The 20,741-nt window shown below is 39.1% G+C and overlaps 1 protein-coding gene across 5 annotated transcripts in view; it reads right to left on the bottom strand.

The window, feature by feature from the left end:
* The window catches only part of CTNND2 (catenin delta 2), a 782,618-nt gene that overhangs the window by 494,442 nt on the left and 267,435 nt on the right, over window positions 1-20,741 (bottom strand). The gene's annotated exons all lie outside the window — the stretch shown is intronic.

Genomic DNA, 20,741 nt, shown 5'->3' with positions numbered 1-20,741 from the left:
TAAATAAAATTGCTTTAAAACCACTCCAAAATATGATTCAGAAACTACCAAGAGAAATTGGGAACTCATGGGAATGAAAAACAGTGGGTGGATTAGAGAGGACAGCCTGCAGTAAAGGAAGTTTTAAGAAAACACAAAGTAGTGTTAGACCTAAATCTCCCCATTATGTAGAAATTGTCTTGTTTTAGAGATCATAACAATTTATAAAAGTAGCAAATGTATGATGCCAAAGTTCATTAAAATTTATGAGGAGTCAGATTTAAATGATCACCTCTCCTAGAATAGCACATTGAGTCACATAATACATTAGGGTTATAAGAAAAAAATTATACAGTTTTCTAACTTTGCCCTAAATAGACTAAATGAGTCATTCATTTGGCTTAATTAAATGGTGTTTATTAAATATTTTAAATGGATAAAAGCATATAAATCTCTTACAGAGGCTTAGCTAACTCAGTATAAAAATGAAATCAGAAAACACATATTCATGGTTTCAATAATTCTTTCAATAAATAATTTAACATTGTGGGATAACATCAGTTAGGATCATACAAGCTAGACTTGAGAAAATATAAAACCTCAGACTAAAGAGTGAATTAAGTAAATAAAGACTGGCCATGGTTTCTCTAGTATGAGAAGGTGGGAAAGAGACTAGACAGGAGTGGATAATGGAGAAGATGGATGAGATGCTAGACACTGGAAGTCAACATGATTCCACAGTTGTGGCTCTGATTGCTAGAATCCCATGAGGATCTGGTTGCTAGAATCCAATGTGGATCTGACTGCTAGAATCCAATGATAGGATTCGAACTACCCATGCCAGCTAGACGAAGTGGGAAAGTGGACCCATAACATATCCTGAGATTGTGTGGACTCATCCATGCTTCTTTGTCAAACTCTCCTTCCATAGGAAAAAAAAAAAAGGAATATTGATGACCAGCATTCACTCAGACACAAGATAGTGGTTCTGTGCAAAGCCTTCAAATGGTGAAAGGCATGAGGGACAAGAGCAGAAGGGGGCATGGGACTTCCTAGGTCTAACCACTGTAGTGAAGGCTCCAGGCTTCTCCTGGGTGCTCCTCCTGCTGAGTTAAGTTAAATGAGAAAGGGAATTCTATCAATGAGCAATAGAAGGACCACCATTCTAATGATTTCTCTCAAGTGTGTACAATACTATTATTTGTGATCCAATGATAATCAGTTTATGCCTTTATCCTTGTACTTTATGTATTTATCCTGACTTTCTGTTCAAGCATTTGTAGTCCCCCTAGATTGTAAATTTATTAAGGAGGGAATTAGGCCACACATCATCATTTTATCTGCAAGCAAAGTGCCTGATATGTAACTTGGGTAGGTAAGTGATTGTTTATGAATGGTCCTGGTGTTGCAGCTTCTTGGAATGGAATGGCCAAGTGGTTGGTTATGCAATAGTTTTTTTCAAAGAAGGTATTTCAAGACCCCAACTGCGTGAGAGAATACTTCTCAAAAATTTAAGAAAATCACTAGTTCTATGAAAAGTCTTCATCATCATGTTATTCTCTCAATTCATCATTCTAATCATTTATAAGAATAAAAGTGTGTGAAAGAACTGTTAAAGATTTATCTGGTGGTGTCTTTTTTGTTGGAATTTCCTCTTCTTTGCTTTTTTCCTTCTGAGTCAGTGAATATTTAATCACATATATACATATAAAATATATAAAGTATAAAATACATAAATACCCATATAAAATTATATATCACAGTCATTCATATTTTCACTCTATAAAGAAAAATTATAATTGTTTTTAATATATTTTTATTGATTTTTATAGAGAGAATAAGGGAGAGGAATAGAGAGGTAGAAACATCGATAAGAGAAAATCATTGATCGGCTGCCTCTGCACACCCATTACTGGGGATCGAGTCCATAACCAGGGCATGTGCCCTGACTGGAATCAAACCAGTGCCCTCTTGGTTCTCGGGTCATTGTTCAACCACTGAGCCACACCAGCCAGACTGTAATTATTTTTAAGTCCCATTGTACATACATAAATTGAAATGGGCCAAATATGTCTCAAGTTTATTTGAAAAACAGTAGGAATCCCTACTTTCTTAGGGGATTCCTTAGGAGGCAAGTGCTTTTAACTCCACTTTCTGACTTTTATTTCCATATCTCAATTAACTTTCTAATATTATTATTCCTTAAATTTTTAGTTATAGGCCTCATCAATTGAATTCTCACAATGGAAGATGAGAATTTAGCTCCATTTCTCCATCTGTCATCATGCCTACACACATTTCTCATCTCCCCACAGGTTCCCCATAGAAATAACCTGCAATTTTAGGTAGAACAATATCATGTTGGAAATGCTTTATTACATGATTTCTTTAACAACAATACATAATTTTTTGTTTTCCCTATGTGAGCAGCTTGCCTTTTTTATTATTATTGTTCATTTATTCCATTGTCTATGTACTTATCATGAATCCAACCAAAAAATTTCCTCAATTTGTATAAACTTCTCTCAACATAATCAAATATGTCACTTCCACCCACGGAGGAAATCTCTTCTGATGCCTTCCAATTTGCTCTAATTTGGCCTCTCCTTACAGCTGTCACCAGGGGACCTCCCTTCACCTCCAGGCTGGGGATTTCCTTCGTTCCTCTTCTGTGGTTTCCTTCTTTACTGGACCTGTTGTCTTCATTTTCCTATATCACTTTCTTTTTCTAGTCGAAAAGGTTTTTTCAGAGAGAGACTAAGTGGGAGGCAGTTTTTTGAGACTTTATGTTTTTATTCTGCTCTCATGTAATTCTAAAGCTGGGTAGAGAAATAGAGAATTCTAGGTCAGACAGATTATTTCCTCAAGTGTTTTGAGATACTACTTCATTATCCTCTGAGTTCCAGTGTCACTGTTGAGAACTGCAAAACGTTCTGAGCTTTTATTATTTTTGTATGCTTTTTCTTCCTCCTAAAAAACTGTGTCTTCTATTGGTCCCTACTGTTCTAAAATTTAATTGTGATGTGTCTTGATATATATTTTTAAACATTTTCTGGACATTTTAGAAAGTTATGTTGTTCAATCCTAGTCTATTCTACTGAAATGAAAAGTTATGCTTTTCTCCTCTTTGTTTTAAATATCTTTCTATTGTTTTTTATTTAACTCAGCATTCAGATATTAAAATCTGCATCAGTTCTTTAAGAGTCTTCTTTTAGTATTTTTTCTCTTCTAGTTTTCAACCTCTTTACCTCTTGCTTTACTTTCTGGAAAGTTTCTTCTGTTTACTTATTTAGGTCACTAACAAATGGTTCATTGCTGTTGTTAAACTTTTTAAAAATATATTTTTATTGATTTCAGAGAGGACAGGAGAGGGAAAGACAGATAGAAACATCAATGATGAGAGAGAATCACTGATTGGCTTCCTCCTGCACACCCCACACTGGGGATCAAGCCTGCAACCCGGGGATGTGCCCTGACAGGGAATCAAACCGTGACCTCCTGGTTCATAGGTCGACACTCAACCACTGAGCAACACCAGCTGGACAATATACTTTTAATTTCTAGGAAATGGTTTTTCCTCTGAATATTTCTTTTTTTCCATCTAGGATTCATTTTATAGATGTGAAGCCATCTCTTTTCTCTCTCAATGATGATACTGTTCTGTTTCCTTCTCTCAGCATAGTTACTATTTATAATGGTTTTGTTTGTTTTAGAATCTATCTTTCATGTAATAGGCATTTTGAGACATCTAAGTTCCCTGCTTTTATTTGGAGAGGCAGAGTGAGGTTTAGTGAGCTGTCAGACTCTTAGCATAAGTGGGAATTGCTAGCTATGCTCTTGCAGAACCACTAGGTGTGCATGCAAAACTCCTAGAGAAGATTCTCCCAAGCTCCAGGTTTAAGTGTAAACATTTGGCTGCCCCTATATTAAAAACTGTGTGGAGTAGAGGCCAGGGTCAGGGAGGGGCTCAAAATTTAATAAGTAAAATTTCACTTTCTCCCACTCTCAACTTGCAATGCGCTGCTTTAAACACTCTCCTGAGTTATCCTGGAGTTGAGACTAATTTTATCCTGGGGGATGTCGGACTGCTGGTATCAATGATGAGAGAGAATCAGTGGCTACCTTCTGCACACCCCACCGGCAGTCCAGTATCCCCTGAGGGATGTAGTAGTGCGTGAAGTGGCAGGTGGCTGGGGAGGAGCCTGAGCCCAGGTCGGGCGCTGTGCTGCTCATCCTGGCCCCGCTGCACCTGCTGGTGCCACCTCCATCGCCACCACAGCCCAGTAGCTCCGCCGTGGAGGCAGGAGAGGCTCGTGCTGCCACAGCTGCACTCGCCAGCCATGAGCCTGGCTTCTGGCGCCTGTCAGCTAAGTGGTGCTCCTGCTATGGGAGCACACTGACCACTAGGGGGCAGCTCCTGCATTGAGCGTCTTCCTCTGGTGGTCATTGCGCATCATAGCAACCAAATGGTCGACCGGTCTACTGGTCATTTAGGGTTTTATATATATAGATTAGAGGCCCAGTGCACAAAATTTGTACACATGGAGGGGGGTCCCTCAGCCTGGCCTGCACCCTCTCCAATATCAGTCACCTGCCTCCTGCAACAGTAGGTCCCCCTACTTTCCCTCCCAATCCGGGACCCCTCGGGAGATGTCTGTCTGCCTCTCACAATCCAGGACCGCTGGCTCCTAACCCCTTGCCTGCCTGCCTGCCTGATTGGCCCTAACCACCTCTGCCTGCCTGCCTGATCACCCCTAACTGCTACCCTGCTGGCCTGATTGACTCTAACCACCTCTGCCTTGCCCCACATCTGGGACCCAGGATTCCCTCCTCTGGCCAGTAGCAGGCACCCAGGACCTGGGTTTCCCTTCCTCTGGCCAGCCGCAGGCACCCAGGACCCAGGCCAGCTTCACCCAGGCCAGCCACAGCTGCAGGGGACTATGGGAAGGCAGTTTCACCTGGGCCGCAGCTGCAGGCACCTGGGACCATAGGGCGGGCAGCTTGTCCCTCTCTAGAGCTACAGGCGCAGGGACAGCCACTGGTGCCTGGGACCACATGGCGGGTGACTTGTCCCTCTCTCGGGCCACAGCCTGGCTGGTCCCCATTCCTCTCTCATGAGCTCATTTGTGCCTGGCTTGTCCCCATTCCTCTCTCCCCAGTGTTGAGTGTCTGAGCTATTACGGCATGACGGCATGAGGGTATGACGGCCATTTCCATATTAGCTCTTTATTATATAGGATAGTTTAAAAAGCATTGTTGCTTTCTTTGTAGTACACAAAGTGACTAACTTTATGGCCTTTCAAACTTGGTGAAATACAGTTCATTATTCATCCACTCTCTAGGTTTATGGTGTTTTCCCTTTTAAAAAGTCTCATTACCACATTGCCATTTCCAAGAGGGAGTAGGAGTTCATCTAAGAGTCCAATTTACCTTCTTTATTTGTAGGTCAGGTCCCTTTTGAAAGGAACTTGGAATTCTCAGAAAAAGGAGTGCATACCTGATTAAGGGTGAACCTACAATGCCCTTGGCCTTTGTACCATCTGCTGAACGCCCTAAACCAGTATACTCTATGTTACACAGGTTGGTCCTCCTACTTTCCCTCCAAGCAAAACCATATCCCACATCAGGTTCTAAGACCCTGCTCTCAGAAGCACCAATAGCAACACAATCATGCCAGTTCTATGCAAAATGAGAGAATGGAAGCCCATATCTGCTATTACTCTCCAGGCTCTAAGAGTCAATGACTGTAGGGACTCTGACTCCATGACTGTGCAAATGTTCTGATATATTTTATTACAAAGAGAACTATGGTTGGCATGATTGTTTAAATCTGTGGTCCTCAGATGTTATTCAACCTGGAAGAGGATCAGAGTCTAGGGCTGTGGTTCTCTGCCCGCTGGTTTGTGGCTCTGCAGAGAAGATGAAAGACCAGTTTTCCACCGTGTAGATGGGCTTTGCTCCTGGTGTCTCTCATACCTGTATTCATCAAGGCTTTGATCCTGGGTGGCCTTTTCCCCTCCACAATACTCTTCATTTCCATTTAACATGAATGAGTTGACTTTGTAGCCACAAACTCCTGGCAGTGCTAATTTCATTCCACTGAGACACGCTGTGAAGCCAAATGTGAAGGGAAGGTGGCACAACTGACGGGGTAATAATAGGAACCCTACAGCAAAGTGTCCAACAAATCTGGAAAGAACAAGCAATGATGTCAAGATGGAACGGAACAAATCAGTGTCAGCTGTACAACGACGGAGACCTCGCTGCAGAGTCAAAAACAGAGGCAAAGAGCTGTCTGCAAAAGTTCACAAAACTGACAGAGAAATGTTTTAAACAACCGCAATGTCATCCTGGGTCACCTAGCAAGACAGAAGATGACAGGAATCAGCGCCCTGAAGTGGAATCATAGGCCCCTTTCCAGAACAGTTTCAATAAAATGAAAACATAATAAAACACATCTTTCTGACCCAATCCTTTAAGCTGGGTCTGCTTTGTTCTGCCATTTTATCTTGTCAAGTGCCTTGTTACCCAAATAAAACATGTTTACAATAGTTCAATTCATCTAAATAAAATAAAGACTCGATGGAATAAAGTAGGCAGCATTTCCTGGTAGCTTAAGATGATGTAAAAACCCATTAGGTTTAATAAATAATTTATTGATACTATTATATTAGTGACTCTCAATTATGTCATGATAATCTCACAGACTCATTTTAATGCCTGAACTACAGAATGAAATTTCATAGGTAACGGGGACCTGATATGCATACTTTTTGAAACATTTCCGTTTATAATGTTTATGCCTACACCTGCTTGGGAATGACTATTTATGACAATAGTAAATTAATATTTTAAGTATTTACTTAGCATGTATCATATACTCTTCTGAGTGCTTTAGCTTATTCATTCCTTTCACTGACCTAATAAGGTAGGCATTTTATTGTCTGAGATATCTCAAATATAAAGAGTTTAAGTAGCTTCCCCAAAAGATGAGCTGGGACTAGAACTAGGAAGTCTAACTCAGACTAACTCTTCAGAACCCCAGTGACTCAAAACTCGAGGACTATTTACTCTGTTTTAAGAGAGGCTACAGAACCTGTAAAATTACAGCCAAAATAATAACACAAATTTCCTTAATAAGGAATGAGTACTGCTTACCATTTCACACACTCTTATTTTAGTTTACCTTGCCTCCTATAAATAAAATAGTGGAATTATTATGTCCAACCATAGGAATAATTATACTCAAGAAATCCACATTAAAAAAAACAACACTCAATTGTAAAGGTGACATTTTCCTTTACATTCATGCTATATCATTTGCTGGCAGAATAATCAATTTTCCTATGATGGACCATCTTCCTAACATAAAATTTTCTAATGTATTTTACTGGTAGCTATTTAAGAGCTGAGCATCTATCAGTATTTCAGGATAAGGAGATGTCTCAAATATCTTCAGGGGGATCTAAATTCTAAATAGATCCTTGGAAAGCAAAATTATTCTCCAACAGAATGGTGACATTTCTGCATAATTTCTGCTCTTCAGCACTACAATACCAAATTTATCTGGTACATAAATGAACACCACCTTCTCACTAACAGAAACTATAAATGGGAATTGAGCCACCCATGATTACTTGTCTGGCAGCAAACCACAAGTCACAATTATTTTTGGAGTTTTTATGTTTGATTCCAAGGCAAGGACAATGCTACCTTTTTCATCCACATCTGTAGTGCCCACTACAGATGTCAAATAAACATTTAGGGAATGAATGAATAAAATAACAATAGGGCAACAGATATTATGTGTGAAACGTTCTACAAGGTATTGAATGACAGGTAGAAAAGACATGGTACAAAATTATTTCAGGTATGAATCTTGTGATGGTTATTTTTGTTGCTGTTGTTAATCTTCACCAGAGGATATTTTTCCATTGATTTTTAGAAAAAGTGGAAGGGAGAGGGAGGGACAGAGAAACACTGATGTGAGACACATTAATTAGTTGCCTCCTGCACTCCTCTGACCAGGGCTGAGGATGGAGCCTGCAACCAAGAATCAAACCCTGAACCCTTCAGTCCTCAGGTCAAGACTCTATCCACTGAGCCAAACCAGCTAGGGCCTGATGGTTAATTTTATGTGTCAACTTGACTGAGCTAAGAGATGCTCAGGTAGCTGATAAAACATTATTTCTCAGTGTGCCTGTGAGAATATTTCAGGAAGAGATGGACATTTGAATCAATAGACTCAGTAAAGATCACCCTCAGCAATGCTGGTGGGCACCATCCAATTCCTTAAAGGCCTGGATAGAGGAAAAGGCAGAGGAAAGGCAATTGCTCCCTCTGCTTGAGCCCAGACATCCATCTTCTCCTGCCTCCAGGCATCAGCACTCAATGGTTCTCTGCGCCTTCAAAATTGGTTCCCCTGGTTCTCAGGTCTTTGTGTTTGGCCTGGAACTACACCAACAGCTTTTCTGGGCCCCCAGTTTACAGATAGCAGGTTGTGGAATTTCTCGCTCTCCATAATTGCCTGATCCAATCCCTCATAATAACTCTTTTTCTCTGTATCTCTATATATCCTATCAATTCTTGTTCTCTGGAGAACCCTGGCTAATACAGACCACGTTGGTAGTATTTAAGTGTAGTAAACAAGTGGAAATCTGTACACCATAAACTGGAATACAAAGTAAAATGCTAAACTGTGATGAGAGAGATATAAATGGATTTAAAAGATGACAACAAGTTATGGATGTTGGAAGCGGGTGTGGAGAAGGAATAAATTAGGCACCTGCAGAAGGAAGCATCTGAGATGTACAATGGAAGTTCGCTCTCTGACGATGTGAAAGGGTGGAGGAAAAGCATTACAGACAGGAGAAAAAGCATGAGTGAAGGCACTGAATTAGGCAAATGCAGAATGTGTGCATGTGTGGTTTCACATAGTAATTAGAGTTCAGTTTGATTGGAGTGTAGAGCCCGATTAAATATTCGACAAAGTAGATTGAAAGTTCTGACTTAAGTAAAAGGTAACTATTCAACAATGAACTGATATCCTCAGTCATTGAATGTGATGCACCATCTCATCCATTTCTGTACTCCAAGTAAGAAAACCTTTGAAAATTTACTGAAGTCATTTGTTTTATTGACAAGAAAATAGTTAATAAAGCTTAACTGGTTCCTTTTCTATTGATTTTTAGAGAGAGAGGAATGGAGAGGGAGAGAGAGAAACATGGATGTGAAAGCAAAACATCAATCACCTGTCCCCTATACACCATCTACTGGGGATCAAGCTTGTAACCCAGGCATGTGCCCTTACTGGGAATCAAACCAGCAACCTTTGGGTGCATAGGATGACACCCAACCAACTGTGTCACACTGGCCAGGGTCTTTACTGTTGTTGTTGTTTTTGACATGTGAAGGTCAACAGTGTTAACATGGACTACATTACAAGGATATAATGTAGGGTATTTGTATGCCTATCTCTAACTGTCCTTGTCAACTGTAGCGCTTTTCATAATTAGGTGGACAGAGTAAAGTCCCCTGGCACTGTGGTCACAGACAGCTATCAGCCCCTACAGCCCAAGAAACAGTCTCATTTCTCTTCTGCTTCATTTATATTGTTGACATTTCTTTCCTGTGATTTTCTTCGTGTGTGTATCTTTCAGAGCCCCCCTTCCTTGTTGCCTCCGGAGTGATTTTTAATTGCTACTGTCACATCTTCTGTTCGGAACCTATGGGGCTGACATCAAGTAAGAGGGAGTTGTTATTATCACTGCACCCTAATATGAGAATATAATGGTTTTCTTACTTATATAATAACAGCTGTATTGCTCATCTATTTTATCTTCAAATGACCCAGTGGAAGATTAAGTCTAAGAAATATAATCCATTTGTGGGAAGAGGAGGAAACTGGCAATTAGAGGGGTTAAGTGAATAATTCAAGATTACTCAGCTGGTGGTACAGTAGAGACAATATCACAGTGACAGCCATCCCAGTGACCTTTCTTGTTCTTGATAAGATATATGAATGTGCACACTCATGTCAACTCCTTTGTTTTGTCTGTGAAATATATTTTCCCATTTCTTACGTAGTAACATATTAAAAACATTATTATATCCACTTGTGTAAATCAAAATGAGATGACAGGATTTTATTCCACTTTTCATTTCTTATAACATTACACATTCAATTAAAAAATACCCTCTTCACTAGAGTGGCTTCATGGAACATTTCAGCATGATCCGTTCTCAGATCAACTTCAAAAGACTGAATTTAAACCTATCTTCAAGCTGTGAAGGTTTTAGTTTTCTTTCCCTTTAATTTTATTTTTCCCTTTTGAAATTTCTCTGCTGGGAATGAATTACATACAGCCTAACAAGGCATATATCCATATTTGCATCCCGATAAACACACAAGAACTTGCTGAAATGTAGCATTGATGAATAGGCCGCTGTTGAACGAGTTTCTGTATGTTGAAGCAAAATGAACTGTGACCAATAAATCGCTTCTATCGTCACCATCCTTCTACATCTCCCCAATACGTAGAAGTGTCTTAATGGATGTGCATTATCAAAGTTTGCAGGCTTATTTTCACTCATAAAGAATAGTGTACCAGATGTTCCTGGTACACTGAATTTGTCACACTGTAGACAAGCTAACATCATTATGTGAGACCACAGGGGAAAAAATAAAAGACTCACATTTAATCCAGATTAACTACCAGGAGACCCATCAAGGCAGTTGGGCTAGCTCATGATACAGCAGCTTCTAGCAAATTAGCAGCCCATAACAACTTAGTTATAATGAGCTCCAAGATCTTACACCATAAGCTCGACTCCATTAAAGTGAATTCTAGTACATGAATTCATGTGCAGAGTATAACCTTAACATCTGTCTGTGCTCAGCCAATATTTTGTTTATGCCTTCTTAGGAACAACCAAAGGAGGGACAGTCATTTTCATCAGCTAGAGTTTCACCTGCTAGAGAAGGCAGGGCCCCCTGGCTGTAGAGCTGGGCAGCAGGCTGCGTGGGGTTCCAGCAGCTGTTTTGTACATACTAGGCCAGTTTTCCGCAAAACAATTTCCCCTTGCTATTCAAGTGGGAAAATCAATACTCTAACCAGAAATTAAGTAGTCAACAAGACATGCATATCTAATAAATACTGTAGAACTTTTAAGCCAAATGACTTAAATTGTATCCTACTAAATAAATTCAGCATGGAGAACCTTTCTCTTTTGATAAACCTAGACCATTTTCCCCCATCCCCCCCCCCCCCCCCAAAAAAAAGCAATGTCCTCCTTCTCTTCTTGTGGTGGATACCCATGGGGATTGTGAAAATAATATAACTATTTAGTAATAGTTATTATTTCTATTTTACATATCAGGAAACAATGGAATAAATTGCCCATGGATAACTGGTTGCTAAGTTAGAGGAACAGGCATTCGGTATGTAATTTAAGGTATTCCCATGGAATTTTAGGTTTACGATGAATAAATATCTATGTGAATAATTTAACTTTCCCATTCTTGTTCTACCTTAAACAATGGGTATACATGAATCATTTGGGCAGTGCTTTCAATATTGAAACCCCTCCTCTTATCTCCAGAAATCTTAGCATGCACAAAAGTGGGTGCTGCTAGTATCATGGTGGGGGTTTTAGATTTTTACACACCCAAACTGCATCTCATTCTCATCAATATATATATATATACACGTATAATTGACTTCAGAGAGAGGAAGGGAAAGAGGGATAAAAACATCAATGATGAGAGCGAACCATTGATTGGCTGCCTCCTGCAAGCCCCACACTGGGGATCAAGCCAGCAATCTGGGCATGTGCCCTGACCTGGAATTGAACCATGACCTGGTTCATAGATTGACAGTCAACCACTGAGCAATGCTGGCTGGGCAACCACATGTTCTTTTCTGTGAGTTCAACAGGAACTGTTCAGAGGTCTCAGCATTGCTTTTAGGAGTCTCCTCATTCTGGCCACACTTCTGCATTATCTCTCATTTGTTGAATCTTAGTTCAAAATACCCAACATTTCATACACTATTCCAAACTCAGTCTGAAAAGTGTCAAGTACTTAAGCATGACTTGTAGCATTGAAACTGCATGTTGCATTGAAACATCAATGTAACCTAGGTTTGGATTAGCTTTCTTAACCTTGCCTAACAGTTACCTTATATGAAACTTGAATTCAAGTAAACATCTAGCACCTTCTTCCCAAATTGCTGCCAAACCATACATCCACACCTGATATACATCTGCAATTTATACCTTTGAACATATAGACAAGGCTGGACATATACACCAGATTTTAACTTTTTGTTTGAAACCTCATGTTTTTTCAGAATTTTAGGTTTTTCTTGGAACCTAAATCTTTATCACACACATGTAATTTTCTTAGTTTTGGGTAGTCAGAAAATTCTATAAGACTGCTTTAAAGACATGAGCCAAATTCTTTGGTTATAGTTTTTTTTTAAAAAATATGTTTTTATTTATCTTAGAGAGAGAGAGAGAGAGGGGGAGAGAAAGAGAGAAAGACACATCCATGTGAGAAAGAAATATCACTTGGCTCTACCTCCTGTATATCCCTTATTGGGGATTGAGCCTGAAACCTGGGCATGTGCGCTGATAGAGAGTTAAACCAGTAACCTTTTGGTGCATGGGACAATGCACAACCAACTGAGCCAGGGCTAATTATAGTTTTAAATAGAAAGTACCTACCTCAATGCTTTTCCACCACAGACTCATTTTCATGTTTATAATAATCTTAAACAGTGGATCCAAAGAGATGTATAAACACATGCCTAATACATGTCATCAGCATGCAAAGATCAGCTTAAGCCTTGGTTTGTCTTCTAGTAACTACATTTGTCTTACTGGCCTCCTTTCTGGGCCAATCAGAATAGAATGGCTGGTACTTATTATGCACTCATTTTAGAAATGATGAACAGTCATTCACCATGATGTGATCATCTTTATCAGTGACCCCTAAATCAAGACAGAGTGTCTCACAAGGACAGATAACCGAGCTTAACAAATGTACCCTTTTCTTATATCACAGGTTTTGAATTTGAATTTGTTAACTTCCCTATACTGTGCTTAGCTGTGCAGCTCAATGAGGGCAGCAGTCATCTCCGAAGTGGGGTTCATGAGATGATCCACCGGGGTAGGGAAAGTAAAGTTTCACTTATGTTTACACTTTACACTTACTGTTCTCAATATTAAAATGAGGTTTTTATTATATAGAGTGTCCCCATAAAACGTATTTACACTTTAACAGCTGACAGCTCAATTTTGATAATGAAATGTATTTTAAAAAAACACTGCCTTTATAATTATTCAAAGTGTGTATACATATTTTGGGGGGATACCCTGTATTTTCTAAAATATAAATTTTTTTGTACAATGGTATATTTATATCAATGTAAAAATAAATGAGCAGTAATGGATATTCTTACTCAAAAGACTTTTCCTGATTGAGGAGTGACATTAACAAAGGCTGAAGACCCCTGGGTGAGAACCCACACACAGGCTGGGCCAGGGACCCAGGTGAGATCCCACCTTAGCCATTCTGCTCTGTTCCAAAGCTAAACAGTGTGCCCCTAACTCGCACTGGGATGCCCTACAGAAGAAATAATAAAATCCTATTCACTTCATTTGGAAGGGATCACAGTGGTGAAGCCTTTAATTTTGCAGGTCCAGAAACTGAGGTGCAGAGGGATTAAGTGACTAGGCTGAGCCGCTTCAAAGCTCTTCGGGGACATCTGAGGGGAAATACAGCAAAATGAAGTAGAGTTAATACCAGAGCTGGACCTGAATGCACTCCACTGTTCTTCCTCCAAATATATTACCCCAATAAGGAAACAAGCAAACAAGGAAACAAAATTCCCAAAAGCCAAAAACAACGACAAAGAAAGAAAAGGAAGGAATTAGAAGGCAAGAGTCACCCAACTGCATCTTTTGGAACCGCCCTTACATTGTCCAATTTTCTGCTGACAGCCTGAAGCACAGGGGGCTAATGCCAACGGTGAACTTTCTGAACATGGACTACATTCCGCAGGGCAGCACCTTCATCTTCTAATGTTAAGCCCCTTTATAATTCTGCCTTCAAAATTAGTGAACATCCACATTGTTCTAAGGTGAACCGCACGTTACCAAAAAATAAAGGTCTGGTACAATACAGGAACGTCCACCCATAATCTTGATCCAGTAAAATGTCCTTCTATAGATGAAAGGGGAAGTTACCATATACTTTATAAATGCTATCACTTTGCACTTGAACCACAATATTAAGAATATCACAGTTCTTATGGAGAGGAAGTCATGCACAAAGCATGTCCACATTTTCTTTAAGTCCTACAGTTGGACTGTACTGGGAGCATATAAAACCAAGCCTGTGACCTGCAGGCCCCTATTTTTTCCCACTACACCATAGCTAAGGGGCCTATTTCAAACCTGGATAAATACTATAAAAATTTTGTCTCCAATAAAAACTCACACGTTCTCGAAGTTTCCCCCCCAATATCAATGTTTTTTACAAACAAGGGTGATAAGAAAGTTGTATAGCTTACAGACATTGACTGATAAATTTGATGCATGTAGCCTCCATGTCACCATAACACACTCGATCCCTAGATTGTTGTTGTTTGGAGGAATAATAGTCATAATAGTCATCGATTTATCCTCTGCACTGATAGCGCCACGAAGGCAGTGGGTTTAGATCTCTTTATTTCTGTCTTTAGAACAGCGACTGGGTACAAGTTCAGTAAATTGTAATGTAGTAATAACTCTGTTATGCCATCTAACTAAAAACACCCTTATGAGATGATTTGGAAATATTAGCATCCATAGGCTTATTGGATAGGATGAAAATGATACACAAAGCTGCTCAATAAAACAAGCAACACAATGGCTGCAAAGGAAAGCAGTGAGGAGAGAATGAAGAAGTGGCCTGAGGAATGGGGAGGACATGGTAAGATCAGGCCATCACCCACATGTCTACCATTCACCTTCTTAGCACTAAAAGGCCCATCCTTGTATCCAGGCCAACTGTACCTTCCCTTAGATCACATATTTCCCTCTCTCTTTGTATTATGAGTGCATGCACACATACAGTATGGAAGAAAGTAGGCCTAGAATAATACAAGATTGAGATCCATTACATGCCAATGATGACCCCTTTAATCTCTTATCACCTTGAACCTGACACCTGCATGAGTCTCCAACATGGCAGACAGGACTGCTCTAATCTATCCAGCCGCCAATTCTCTACAGAGATTTCTCAGATCACCCTTGAACTTGTCCCTCTCCTCCTCCCTCACAGCCAGTTTCTGAATTTATAAAATCAGATAGCTGGTTTCCAAACGCTCATGGGTCTAGCAATCCTCCAGGGAACCCACTAAAAATGCAGATGTCTAACTCCAGCCTTGGAGACAGTGAGAAGGAAGCTGCATTTCTAACAGCTGCTCAAGTAAGTCTAATATGGATATTCAGTTGCACCCCATTACCAATCCCTGAGCTCCAGACCCTGTAGGATTCCAAACAGGAACACACTGACTAGTGGGTCAAACAGTTTGGGAGAAAAGCCTGGAGTATCTGGCTAGAGGTAAAGAGTAAAGAAAAACTGAGGAAGAGATGGGTGTGGGGCTGGGGGAGGCAGGATGGGGACGGGGTGATGTAAAAGGGATATCTGTAAACGGGAAAAAAATCTAAGTAAGTTTTCCAAAAACGAAGTGACGTGCTTAAATTCATCAGTGCTTGTGGTTAGAAGGCGGAAAGTGAGTGGGCTTCAGAGTTAAGCACACGTGGGTCCTAACTCTTGCACTAATTTCTGGAATCTTAGACATACTGCCTAACAAAATAATTACTCAGCTTAATGTTTCTCAGCTATTGTACAGAGATACTATCTAACACATAGGGACTTTGTGAGATGTTGTAAGCAAATAATCAGGATGCCACTGGATCTGCCCAGTAAGTATATCAGTTATTATTTCAGAGCAATAACAAATATAATGTCAGATTTATGTTTTTAAATGAAAAATGCAAAGTTCCTATTTAATTCCATATACCCTACATGAAAAATATATGCCATGTGGCCAATATGTGTGAACTGAACTTGCCAAATATATGCTGGTATGTGCCAGGGTCTACGAAATAGTGTCAGGTCAGCTACCTGTGCTGAAAACGAACCAGGAACAACTCATGGGCCTGCGATTACGCAGCACAGCCCCACAGCTGAGTCAGAGGTTCCCGCTATAAGGCTTTTTCATCTTCACTCCTGTGTTTATAGCTCCTAATTTCTGGCAGAAGTGCTCTATGAGTAACGTGCATGCAGATGATCCCCAGCCTCAGCACCTACATTTCATTACCTTTACCATCACAATGCTGAGTATAGGGTCCCTCACATAAACTCTATGAATGCTAATGCAAATGATTAGAAATTGGTTCAGAGGGCATGAGGGCTTGAAATGAGCGAAAGCAGTTGAAATTTGTGAAGAAGGACCTGTGATTGATGTGGAGGCTACGCAATATATGACTGAATTCAGAGTTCCTCTCTGAGAGTGTGTGCTTAAATGTGACACTGTAAGTGAAATGGCAGTTGAGGCTTATAGGATGCAGAAAGGCTATAAAATCTCTTTGCTTCATACTGAATAGACAGTTCACCAACAGCGAACATTAGCTTTTCTTCTTTAAAAACAACCTAGTGCCATTGGAAGCTATAGACTAACTCCATATTTTGGTTTTTAGAAGAAGTGGCCCTCATGGCTTTGAAAAATGTTCACACACTGGAGGTCATTATATAATTAGGTACATTAAAGTGTTTATTCCTAGAGCTGGCAGAGTTTATTTTTAAAACTACATGCACTGAGTTTAATTAAATTTGTCAAATGTAGGATGAATTTAATGGGACAGAGGCCAGTGATCTGATCCACAAATTTTGAGGTAAGCCAGCATTAGATATGGCCAAAATCTACAAAATACCACAGTGGACATGATTAATATTTATTGGTGATTTTTAGGATCCTAAGAATGTATGTTGTGTGTTTTTTTTTCTGTAGAAATTTGACAGAACTGCTTACTGAATATGACCACATAAATAATATAGGCTATTGCATAATTTTTTCACATCAATGTGTATTTAAAAATTAAAAAAATACATAATTTATTATTTTAGAGATTGAATACACTGTTATAGTAACAGGCACACCTCTTTTGGTGGAGGAAATAGACAGCTCCAGGGGCTGAGTAGTACACTGGTCAAGTTTCTACAGCTAGAGAGTGATAAGAGGGGAGAAGACCCTGGGTCTTCTCTCTAAGAGACCATCAGTGGTCGCAGATCTTGCCATAGACAGGGACATTCTGAACTCCTATTCTGCTATTTGTATTTGACCAAAAAAATCAGCCCAAAACCCCTGCCCTCCTGGAGTTTACCTTCTAGTGGAGAAAACAGATGTTAAACCAAGTGGGCCAATGATTAGAGAGAGATCCACTGGAGGGAAAGGCAATGGAGGAAAATAAAGCAGGAAAAGAAGATGGGGGAGGCAATTTAAGTTGGATTACCAAGAATGAACTCACTGACAAGGCGACATGTGAGCCAAGATCAGAAAGAAATGAGGGAGTGAGGCATGTGCCTATCTGGGCTGGGCTTTGGGGAGGTGAGGTGGTGTGTGGGGTTTTTTTTGTGTGTGTGTGGTTTTTTTTATTAGATTTATTCGGGTGACTCGTTAATAGGGAGGTAGTGTTTGTTTGTTTTTTGTTTTAATATACATCTTATTGATTTTTTACAGAGAGGAAGGGAGAGGGATAGAGAGTTAGAAACATCGATGAGAGAGAAACATCGATCAGCTGCCTCCTGCACACTCCCTACTGGGGACGTGCCTGCAACCAAGGTACCTGCCCTTGACCGGAATCGAACCTGGGACCCTTCAGTCTGCAGGCCGACACTCTATCCACTGATCCAAACCGGTCAGGGCGGAAGGTAGTGTTTTAAGCATAGGTAAATGGCAACTGCATAGGCCATGTGCTGGGATTATGACCAAGAAGCAAGGAGTTTTGTATGCTGGAGCAGAGAAAAGAGGGAAGGAAAACTTAGGAAATGTGGAATAGACAGGGCTGCAGACCACAATGGGGCTTGTATGTCCTTTGCATTTACTCTGCATAAAGTAGTAACATGATAGGATTTACATTTTCATAGGATTTCTCTGGCTGCCACCGGGAAATAATCTTCATAGTCATCCATCACCAGTTATTTCATGCAAGTCACTTAAACTAGCTTTATCTCAGTGAAGCTGGGAGGAGCATATTAGCGTATTTTAATGCACTGTATAGAGCATTTTTCATGCTCTCCTTGGCCATGCCTCCATTATAGCAATTATCTTACTGAACTACAGTCACTAGTTCTCACATCTGCATCCCTACCTGATTTTTTAGTTCTTGGACCCTAGGGAATACCTCTTTCTATTTTTGTACACAGCACCTCATGCAATGTTTATTTTAGCACACAGGAGGGAAGAAACAAAAGTTGCTGAATATAAGGTATTGCAAACATAAGAATCATAAAACCCTAAAACAGAACTCTAAATCAGAATTTCCAAGTTGGTAAGCTACTTCTGAAAATACAAACACAAATCTGTGTACGTAAATCATGCCAACTAGAACGTTTGGTTAGACTTTCTAGCTATAATCCCACAAATTGACAATGTAATTAACCGAGTTGGACCCAATCTGTGATTGTCTGGGTAAATATATTTTTTAAACAATTGAAACTATTGTTCTTAATGTGTGCATAAAACTTAATAACCCAGAAAGGATTTTGCAAAGAGGCATTTAGAAATCCTTAGAATGCATATTTTTTTGATGTCAAATTTCGTTTGTCTTTCTGCTATGTGTTAGACTACAACCGGAAGAATCTTTGGATGTACCCACATGATATAAATATCTGAATTTTAAAAAAAACACACACACACACAAAACTTGCAAATAGTTTAAATTTCCTTCCCATATAAAATTAAAATTTTTCTCTCTGGCAACGTGGGGGTAATGGGCTATCTAGCTAGTTAATCCTTTATTTAAAAAAACACACAACTCTTTATTTGGATAACATGCATTATAATGAAGACTTAATGTCTCTTGAACCCATTACATTGATGTTACACAAAGTAGGAATGCCTAGACCAGTGATGGCGAACCTATGACACGCATGTCGAACTCATTTTTTTGGTTGATTTTTCTTTGTTAAATGGCATTTAAATATATAAAATAAATATCAAAAATATAAGTCTTTGTTTTACTATGGTTGCAAATATCAAAAAATTTCTATATGTGACACGGCACCAGAGTTAAGTTAGGGTTTTTCAAAATGCTGACACGCCCAGCTCAAATGTTCGCCATCACTGGCCTACACCCTATATTCCTAAAGTAGAGCTTCACAATCATTTACCTTTACATTTTGGCAGTATTATTAATAGTAACAGTTAATGCACAAAAAACACTCTCAAACATTAAAGTTTTCTTCACTCAGTATTTTCAATCTATATCATTAAGGTTTACTTTCATTCACTAAAAATGAAAAGGTCTCTGAGCCTTAATAGGATTAACATAAACTTGTAACTTCTAATTAATTTGAATGAAATATTTACTAAGAGGGACCCCTAGAAAATAAGTGAGACTCCCTTGTTAGTATCTTCAAAATAAATCTTATCCACGTTAGAGGATTAAAATTCTAAAACATGTGCTATGTTTCTGATAAAAATAAATAATTTCTTTGTGTCAACATGGTCATTATTTGTACTTAGTACATGAGCTACGAAGTCATTCAAATTTCAAATAATTTTAATCAAGTAGAAATTTTATCTTGATTGACATCACTTGAAAATTATTCTCTGTCATTTGTCATTCAGTTGGAAACACTCAAAAGATAAAAACTTCAAGACTTTCCAGGCATTCCTGATTACCTACAATTCTCCAATGTATACCTGTTTTACAAATACATTAACAATAGAATATACAACTCCCATAGATTTTCATCTTTATAATCACCGGCTATCTGAAATTCTGAAGTCAATTTTTTAAAAAATCTATGGAGCATTATAAATATTGTTAACTCTAAAAGCGATACAATTGGTATCTATGAAGTCCTAAATTTGCGTCAATGATTCTCTCAATGAGTTATCTGCATAAAAGCAATCTAGAAAAATTTGTATGGTAAAGCTTTCCCATAATTATTGGATGTGTGCATCTCATTTATATCTTTTAGAATTATTAAAACATGTAATTATTGTATTATATTTCCAATGTAAAGCTGATCATTGAGAACCAACTAATCTCTATGAGAAAGGGAAGCCGATGCAACAAGTTAGCTGTCCAATACTGAATTTTTGCAGTGGCTTTACACAGTAACACTGATCAGGGAATTTTTATGCCTTTACTCTCAATGAATAATGTCTTTCTGGATGAGGTTACTAGTGAATTGTATACCCAATGAGAAAAAGGCCCACAGTTTCCAAATCAACTTTTAATTACTTACTACTTAAATATAAATGGCTCTTTACATGGGCAATCATAACTTTCACAAAATCTAAAGGCTATATCTATGACAACCTAAGTCTTACTAGAACAATTATTAAGCAGTTATAACCGTTAGCTGATAGAAAATGGCACATCGATCCTTGCAATTGCTTTCCTTTAATTCAGTTACTTGCCATTTACAATTTCAACATCAATGCACTGAATAAACTGACAACCGTGAGGCCAGAAAT

The sequence above is a fragment of the Myotis daubentonii genome, chromosome 4 (genome assembly GCF_963259705.1).
Source record: "Myotis daubentonii chromosome 4, mMyoDau2.1, whole genome shotgun sequence".
NCBI lineage: Eukaryota > Metazoa > Chordata > Mammalia > Chiroptera > Vespertilionidae > Myotis > Myotis daubentonii.
The sequence above is the reverse complement of the archived record's forward strand: the minus strand, read 5'-3'. Positions and strand labels throughout refer to the sequence as shown.